The sequence below is a fragment of the Drosophila serrata genome, unplaced genomic scaffold (genome assembly GCF_035046125.1).
Source record: "Drosophila serrata isolate PLE 108 unplaced genomic scaffold, ASM3504612v1 contig_57, whole genome shotgun sequence".
NCBI lineage: Eukaryota > Metazoa > Arthropoda > Insecta > Diptera > Drosophilidae > Drosophila > Drosophila serrata.
Window position 1 is genome coordinate 25,652 of NW_028256955.1, and position 7,587 is coordinate 33,238.

General features: G+C 35.8%; 1 long non-coding RNA gene across 1 annotated transcript; it reads left to right on the top strand.

The window, feature by feature from the left end:
• The first annotated feature begins 841 nt into the window (after positions 1 to 841).
• On the top strand, positions 842 to 5,752 carry LOC147644944 (uncharacterized). Its single transcript, XR_015272595.1, has 3 exons — positions 842 to 1,047; positions 5,231 to 5,319; positions 5,604 to 5,752. It is a non-coding gene; the product is annotated as an uncharacterized LOC147644944 (long non-coding RNA).
• Positions 5,753 to 7,587: the final 1,835 nt, after the last annotated feature.

Sequence of the window (7,587 nt, forward strand, 5' to 3'; positions counted from 1 at the left end):
GTGTCGCTACATATTAACAGGTAGTGGGTAGGACTTGCTGTGTCATTTTGGTGTTTAGGGGCGCCAATATATTTTCTCTTGAAGAATTCTTGGTAGCTGAGTATTTGTGGCTCAAGAAACATCCTACAACTATCGTCAGGATCATAAATAAGAAGACAAAGAACCTTAACAAACGCGAAATTATACCAATTATTAGAACGGTTTAGAAACACGCAAGTCTATCAGTTACGAGAACGGCTTGGAGATCCAAAAGACATCCAAAAGACATCCATGTGCGGATCGGTGGATTTAATATTCTTTTCTTTTGGCTTTTCTTGCATTCTGATTTAATAACTCATCAAGCATAATCAGCAGCTATAATTTTCTATGTCATATATATACTTGAACATACATGAACACCACACTTGAACACCATGCTCCTGATTTTTGTCTGAATGTTGTAGCCCTGAAATTAAAAAAAAAAATGGAAGTGTTTAGATTATAAGCTGGAAAATCAGATGTAACGACGAGGTTTCAAACTATAACCCTCGTTACAAAATGTATTTAACCTTCGCCTTACAAATTTAAATCAAATCTGTAAATACATTGGTAGAAGCAGAACTATCAGGTCTGTTATGGATTTCACTTTTTATTCGATTTCGATTTGGGCGAAGTCGTTCGATTTCGTTTTTAGCTTCTGCAGTTTTCACTTAATTTTTGCTATTGTTTTCTCAACGTTTATTACTACTCAAACAGCTGACTTATTTGCTGGTCAACAACAAAACACGTGAAAAATATCTTTTACATTTGAAATTGCTTAAAATTTATTTTTATAAATAAAATTGTTTCTATTTTTAATAGGTGGCAACAGGAAGTTTCTGAAACAGTATTTGAAACAGTCAATGTCGAGACTGATAGAATTGAACAAAAACGAAAATCAAAGCAGAAGCATCAATTTGATACAGACGAAAAGGAATCTGACTGTATTCTACATGGGTACATAAAAAAACTGGGAGGATCCTTTGCTTCTTTATGGCAAACAAAATATGCGAAGCTCTATCCGAATAGGTACGTAGTAATCCAGGCCCATATCCTATATGTACCATATTTCCTTCCCATATCCTTAACATCTGGAAAAGTTCAAATGGCTGAACGATTCCGGCGAAAATAAATATAATTAATTAAAAAAAAATAAAACAAGAAAGAAAGCTAACTTCGGCACGCCGAAGTTTATATACCCTTGCAGATAGAACTTCTATGAATAGGAATCCATACAATATAAATTATATATATTTGTGTTAAAAAACAATGAAGTAATAGCTGCTTTCATTTCATTCACCTATACATATTACATTTGCAGTTTTACATACACAGATTTGCATTTTTCCTCTACATTAAACGATCGTTTGTATGGCACCTATAAGATATAGTCGTCCGATTTTCATAAAATTTGACACAAAATTTAAGACTAATATAAAATAGCTATACCTTACATTTGATAAAAATCAGCTAAAAACTAAAAAAGTTATAAATTTAATTGTATTAATTTCTCGATCGCTCCTATGGGAGCTATATGATATATTAGTCCGATTTTCATAACATTTTACACAAAATTGTAGAGTATAGTAAATTTGATTAAATTTGATCCAATTCTATTGAAAACTGAAAAAGTTAAAAATTTTTTTGTAAAAATTTTACGATCATTCCTATGGCAGCTATATGATATAGTCGTCCGATCCGGCCCGTTCCGACATATATACGAGTGAGAGTATATAGAAGGCTAACTACAAAGTTTCATTCAGATAGCTTCAAAACTGAGAGACCAGTTTGCGTAGAAACGGACAGACGGACAGACGGACAGAAGGACAGACGGACAGACGGACATGGCTAGATCGACTCGGCTGTTGATCCTGATCAAGAATATATATACTTTATATAGTCGGAGGTGCCTCCTTCACTGCGTTGCAAACTTCTGACTGAAATTATAATACCCTGCAAGGGTATAAAAAAGGGTACGTAGCTTTGACATAATTATTTATTGCTTTCTTTTTTATAATTTGTTTTCAAATCCCGTTAAAAAAATTTTTTTTGAAATTGTGATCTATTAGTTTGTAGGCTCTTATATGTATGTAACTTAATATATATTATTTGAAATGAACGCCTTATTGACGACTGTCTAAAAAACTTACAAAATACTTTACTGCTATCAAACACATAAGCACAATCAAGTTTTAAAGAATTTAACATTGTGAACAAATGGCAGGCATTGACTACGTAATTATAAATTAATCAGGCAAAATAAAAATGAGTAAAAAACTTTTTAAGTTTTTAACGGTTTTATGTTAAATTACATACATACATTGCAATGTTTTAGATAAATGTACTGAAAACCAAAAAATAATAAAGTATATACAGTCGTGGGAATTATAAATATATGCATAGACTAGACTAAAATAAAACCGTGGGGCACGTCAATTGTCTAAAAATTATCGAGTTAATGTGCGATAGAAGAATCGTTTAATTCGTCGTAAGGCAGTTGGCCCGCAAACGGTGAGGAAATTACTTACTATTATTTTGCTCATGGAAATTCCAATAGTTATACATTCCATGTAAATAAAAGAGATGTTTTAATTAGTTTATCGTTGGACATTCACACTGCTGGCTGGCGAGGAATCGTTTCACTGCTCGTACTTTGTCTTTAATCGACAAAACATATGATAAAAGTACTACTCGCTCACCACTATGATACCCTAAAACTCGCTTATAATCGAGCTTGCTAGCTTGTTTCCACAGTCTAGCCCTACTTATCACACGTCCATCGTTGTCGGTTGAACATCTGCCGAATTATAGTGTAACATTACAAAACAATCATTTTAATCAACGATTGTAGACAATTGACGTGCCCCCCGGTTTTAATTTAAGTCTAGTCTATGCATATGTTTATAATTCCCACGACTGTATCTATTTTATTATTTTTTGGTTTTCAGTACATTCATCTTTAACATTGCAATGTATGCTTAACATGTTTTATGTTTAAGTTAAAAAGTGGTTTACCTATTTTTATTTTCTAGTTTTTAGTTTTTATTTCGCATTCTGTTGTAATTGTATTCTACTTGTTGAGACCTTTCATTTGATACCCATGTTGATGGGATTGATAAAACCTAAGTTATCCGCCATTTCGTAGCGGCGGCTTTCTTGAATTTATAATGCTAATCAGAGAACTGCATTAAGTATGATCAGTCGGGTTTGATCAGCAACAATCAAACCGATCAAAACTTAACATAGCGGTTCGTTACAACATTTTCAATCAAGCTTCGGGCACAATACAAACAAGTTCGTTCAGTTGACTTAATTTGTTCTGCTGGCTGATTCAAGCTAATTGGTTGGTATCGGTATGATGATCGGAACTGATCGTGCAGGAAAAGAAGGATCGAGCCCAACGATTCATAACAGCTCGGGGTTCGCTCATGTTTGATTTGATTTGATTGTGAATGATGCAATCAGACCGAAAATATGTACATAATTATATGTGCGCAGAAAAGAAGTTGCGATGAATAGAATTACCTGAAACAGATTAACTTCATTTATTTGTCATTTTATATCCTAAAAACTAAAATTCATCAAATAGTATGCTCAGAACACTAAGGAACACAACAAACCCGGTTTGACCAAAATGAATGATTGTGATCGGCCTGAATGCAAGGAGCAGTCTCTATCATTCTTTGCAATTCACACAAAACGTTTGATTAAAAGCAATCATTCCGCAACCGGGCAAGAGTGATCGGAACTGAATATTCGCTTCGAATATGCTCCCTTACGATCATACAATTTTGTTGTTGCAAAGTTTTGCGTCACAAAAAATCCGAGTCAATGATCGGGTATGATTGTAAAAATGTTGATCGTTGCAGTTCTCTGATGCTAATGATCAGCAAAGTGTATCCAAAGTGTATACAAAATTTCAGATTAATCGGTTGACAAGAAGAGGGTGAAATTTGAATTACTAAATTTGACCCAAGAATAAAGAAAACAAACTGGGTGAGCTAAATAAATCCGTTTAAAAATAGAGGCCAACATGAAAGACAATTCTTTGCACGAGAGTTTGAATTACATGACATATGCAATTTTTTGAGTCTGAAACTCAACACCATAACGATAATTTTAATATCCAATGCTATTCCCATTGAGAAGCAAAAATCTTAAAGTTGACGAAGGCATGATGACAAAATCGACATACTATGTCATACAGCATAGAAACAATTGTAAACTAACATAAACATATTATTCAAACATGAATTATTTTATTCTTACAATAACGTAATATAATATTCTTTAACTTCAATTTGTTTTTGCATGTTAATTTCCTGTACACCATTTCCATTTTCTAAACTCAATAGATAGAAAATACACACTTGTGAAAAGCGCCTGTGTAGGGGGGGGGGGCGATGCTGCCGCTAAAGGTCCCGAAAAAAATGTAACCCGTAGAGGTTGAAAAATAAAATGTCGGGGGCGTCGTGGGGCTCTCTTCAGTGCGTCAGCTTCATTTTGCTGCATGCATAGTACCAACTAGCTTAAACACAAGGGCCGCGCTCCCGACCGATAAGCTAAGCTTAACAGTACGAGTGCGGGCTCGAGAAGTGGAGCGCTAACTAGCCCTCCTTCAGCTCGCTTAGCAACGAGCGAAGCTCGGGAGCGGTCAGTCGCGAATATCGAAGAGAGGATAGCGGGAGCACGATGAGCAGTGCTGACATGCGGCCGACCTGCGGGTGTGCAAGGGCGGCCAAGCTTTTGGAAGCTCGGTGGACAGTGGTAGCGCAGCGGCCGCCGCGAAGGGCCTCCTGACGTGAACAGCGCCTAAAAAGTTAATTCCAATTAAATAAACATTTTACAAATAACCCTTCAGTACCAAAATACCTTTCCTGTCCGATTCCTGGTGTCATGTTCAAAAAAACAAAAACAAATCTCATGGGTTTCGGTAAGAGAACTCCGAAACAAAAAAGCCTACTGCCGATGTTTTGACTTCATATTCGTTATTGTTTTTGAAGGGATTCGGAGCAGCGGTACCGAAATTAAAGTGAGATGAAAAAAAAATTATTTACCGAAAAAATAGAATCGATAGTCTCATAATTGAAATCGATATTTTCGCAGCTCCAATAACAGATAAAGTATTCACAAGTGTTTTGCATTGTAATTTATTAAATATTGTTAAAAGGTAAGTGACTTATTTGTATTAAAATAATAAATTCATTTGCAGAGTTGCTTTTGAACCTGGACGATTTTTCAACATAAACGGTGTGAACGGAAAAGTCATTATATTTCCAGAATTTGTTTTCTGTTTAATTGGTATGTATGGAAAATATTGTCCATTTGATTCTAACTTTTGCGGGGTCATTTTTTTACAGTGTTAAGTTTAAAATTAAAAATAAAATATAAAGCATTGTTTCATAATTCTAAAAAAAATACGTCATTGAAGACAATATAATAAAGAGTATGCTAGCAAAAAAAAAAAATTGTCTAAAATGTTAATGATTAACTGAACAGTTTGTGTTTAAAGTTTGTATTTGAAATTTTTTTTGGGGTGTACGCAGAGATATGCGGTTGAGTGTACGTATGTATTTTAATTATAGATTGACGGGGCAACAGCTGGACGTAAAGACCCGTAACATTCCCCTAAACGTGAAAATGCAAGCAGTTGTGATAAGAAACATTGAGGTAATCATTGAACAAATTATAAAGTTTTATAAATAAATAATTAAATAAATAAATTAAATATAAATTGCGTTAAATATTAATAAGGGGCCGGGGGTTCCAGGTATTTTCTACACGTTTTCTTTCCTATCTGATTCTACTCTAAATTCCCCTACGATTACTGCCTGACTCCGCCTGAAATTCCTAGAAATTCCGTTCAGAATCCTGTTCGAAATTCCCTTCTGTTTCAGGGGGGAATTCGTATTGAAATTCATAACAAATTCCTAGCAGGATTCCTAACATAGTCTAGGCAGGGCAACTTTATATTTTATTCATTCCATTCTTATGTTTTTATATATAAATTTAAAATTTATACATAACCTAAGTTAACAAAAAGTAAAATGTGTGACCGGATGACCGTGACATCTCGCTGACCATGCACAAATTGCATCTAAGTGCAGTTCGATTTTATATTAAATAAAGAGCAGTCGCTCATGAAACGAATATCCGGCTTTGCAGTATCCTCGCATTATTACCATAAATTGGACAACGCTCCTTTAGGGGCGTTAGTAACAGAGAAAGTTCTTCTCAATAATTCCTAGTAAAAAGGAAGAAGCCCGAGACAATCTCCGGCACAACACTTGTGGCGACCCCCTCGCTAGTGAAACATCCCTGTGCTGACGTCATCTCAGACCGCAACGTGTTGCCCCAATATTAAATATGGGCAATTCTCTGGTGTCGAAAGCGACATTCGTACGCATTCAAACTAAAAAAACACATGTGCCAAGACTTTATTTTAATTTTATAAAAATTGAAACGTATAGCTCTTGGTTAGCACTATAATAGGTGCTAAGGTCGATTTTGAACCCTTGTTTGTTTTCAAGATATTCACTAAAATGTACTGCATTCGCACGAGACAAAAACAGAAGTTACATTTGTAAAAAACCAGTTTAAGCTCTGATTTCAGCGAAGCCTCGGTTCACCGATCTTCGCCTATCGTCTATGACTTTAGGGTCCCACAGCAACAACTTCTCTCGTGACTAGTGATAACCACTCGAGACTAGTAATAACCACTTATTTGGAGAGCACTTGCGGGTCCGGCCCTAACTTCGCCGGCCGCTGACTTCCGGGGTCGACTTCTGCAAGCCATTGGACTCCCGATCCCTTCTTTCTCCACAGATTCTGACTGACTACCCAAACGACGACAGACCGTCACACTACCTATGACTATGAAAATGATGGACTTATCCGAGTCAGAGGTAGATTGAAGAATCTAAGCTTTCTTTTAACGCAGAACATCAGATTCTTCTTCCTTCCAATGATCCAATTGTAAAAATTCTTTGACGAGAGAGAAATAAAGAAAACAAACAGCTATATGAGATTCTTAATGACAAAACCATGGTAAGAAGCCTTATAAACTACTGCACAAAATTTCAACTCTGATGGTGACTACTGCGACCCAAAGACACCTTTCCGTTGATGAGCTGGCTTATTGAAAGGCTAGTAAGAAATTTTCATGTCCGAGTAGTTGAAGTTAAACTGCATCTGATATTTTTAAATGGCCAGTCACTCGTCTGATGCCACCAATCCTAATGATTCTTCCACTAGCTATTGGACAAGTGTGACATATTTCAGCAATACTTGGTTCAAAATATGCTGAAGACAATCCAATGAGAACGTATTAATGATGGTTGACGCCGATCCAAATCCCGGGAGTTGCTATCTAACACCTTTGCTCCACCGAAACGAGAAATACCAGATCCTGTAGCGTATCCAACACTCGGACTTGAAGTGTGGTAATGAGCTTACTCGAAAGTGTTTTATTCTGTTGAGGAGTAGTACAAACTTAGAATTAACCTCAATCTATTTCCCTTTTACATACCGCAGTATCTCCTCCCTTCTCTGCTGGGTCCATTAGTTTCT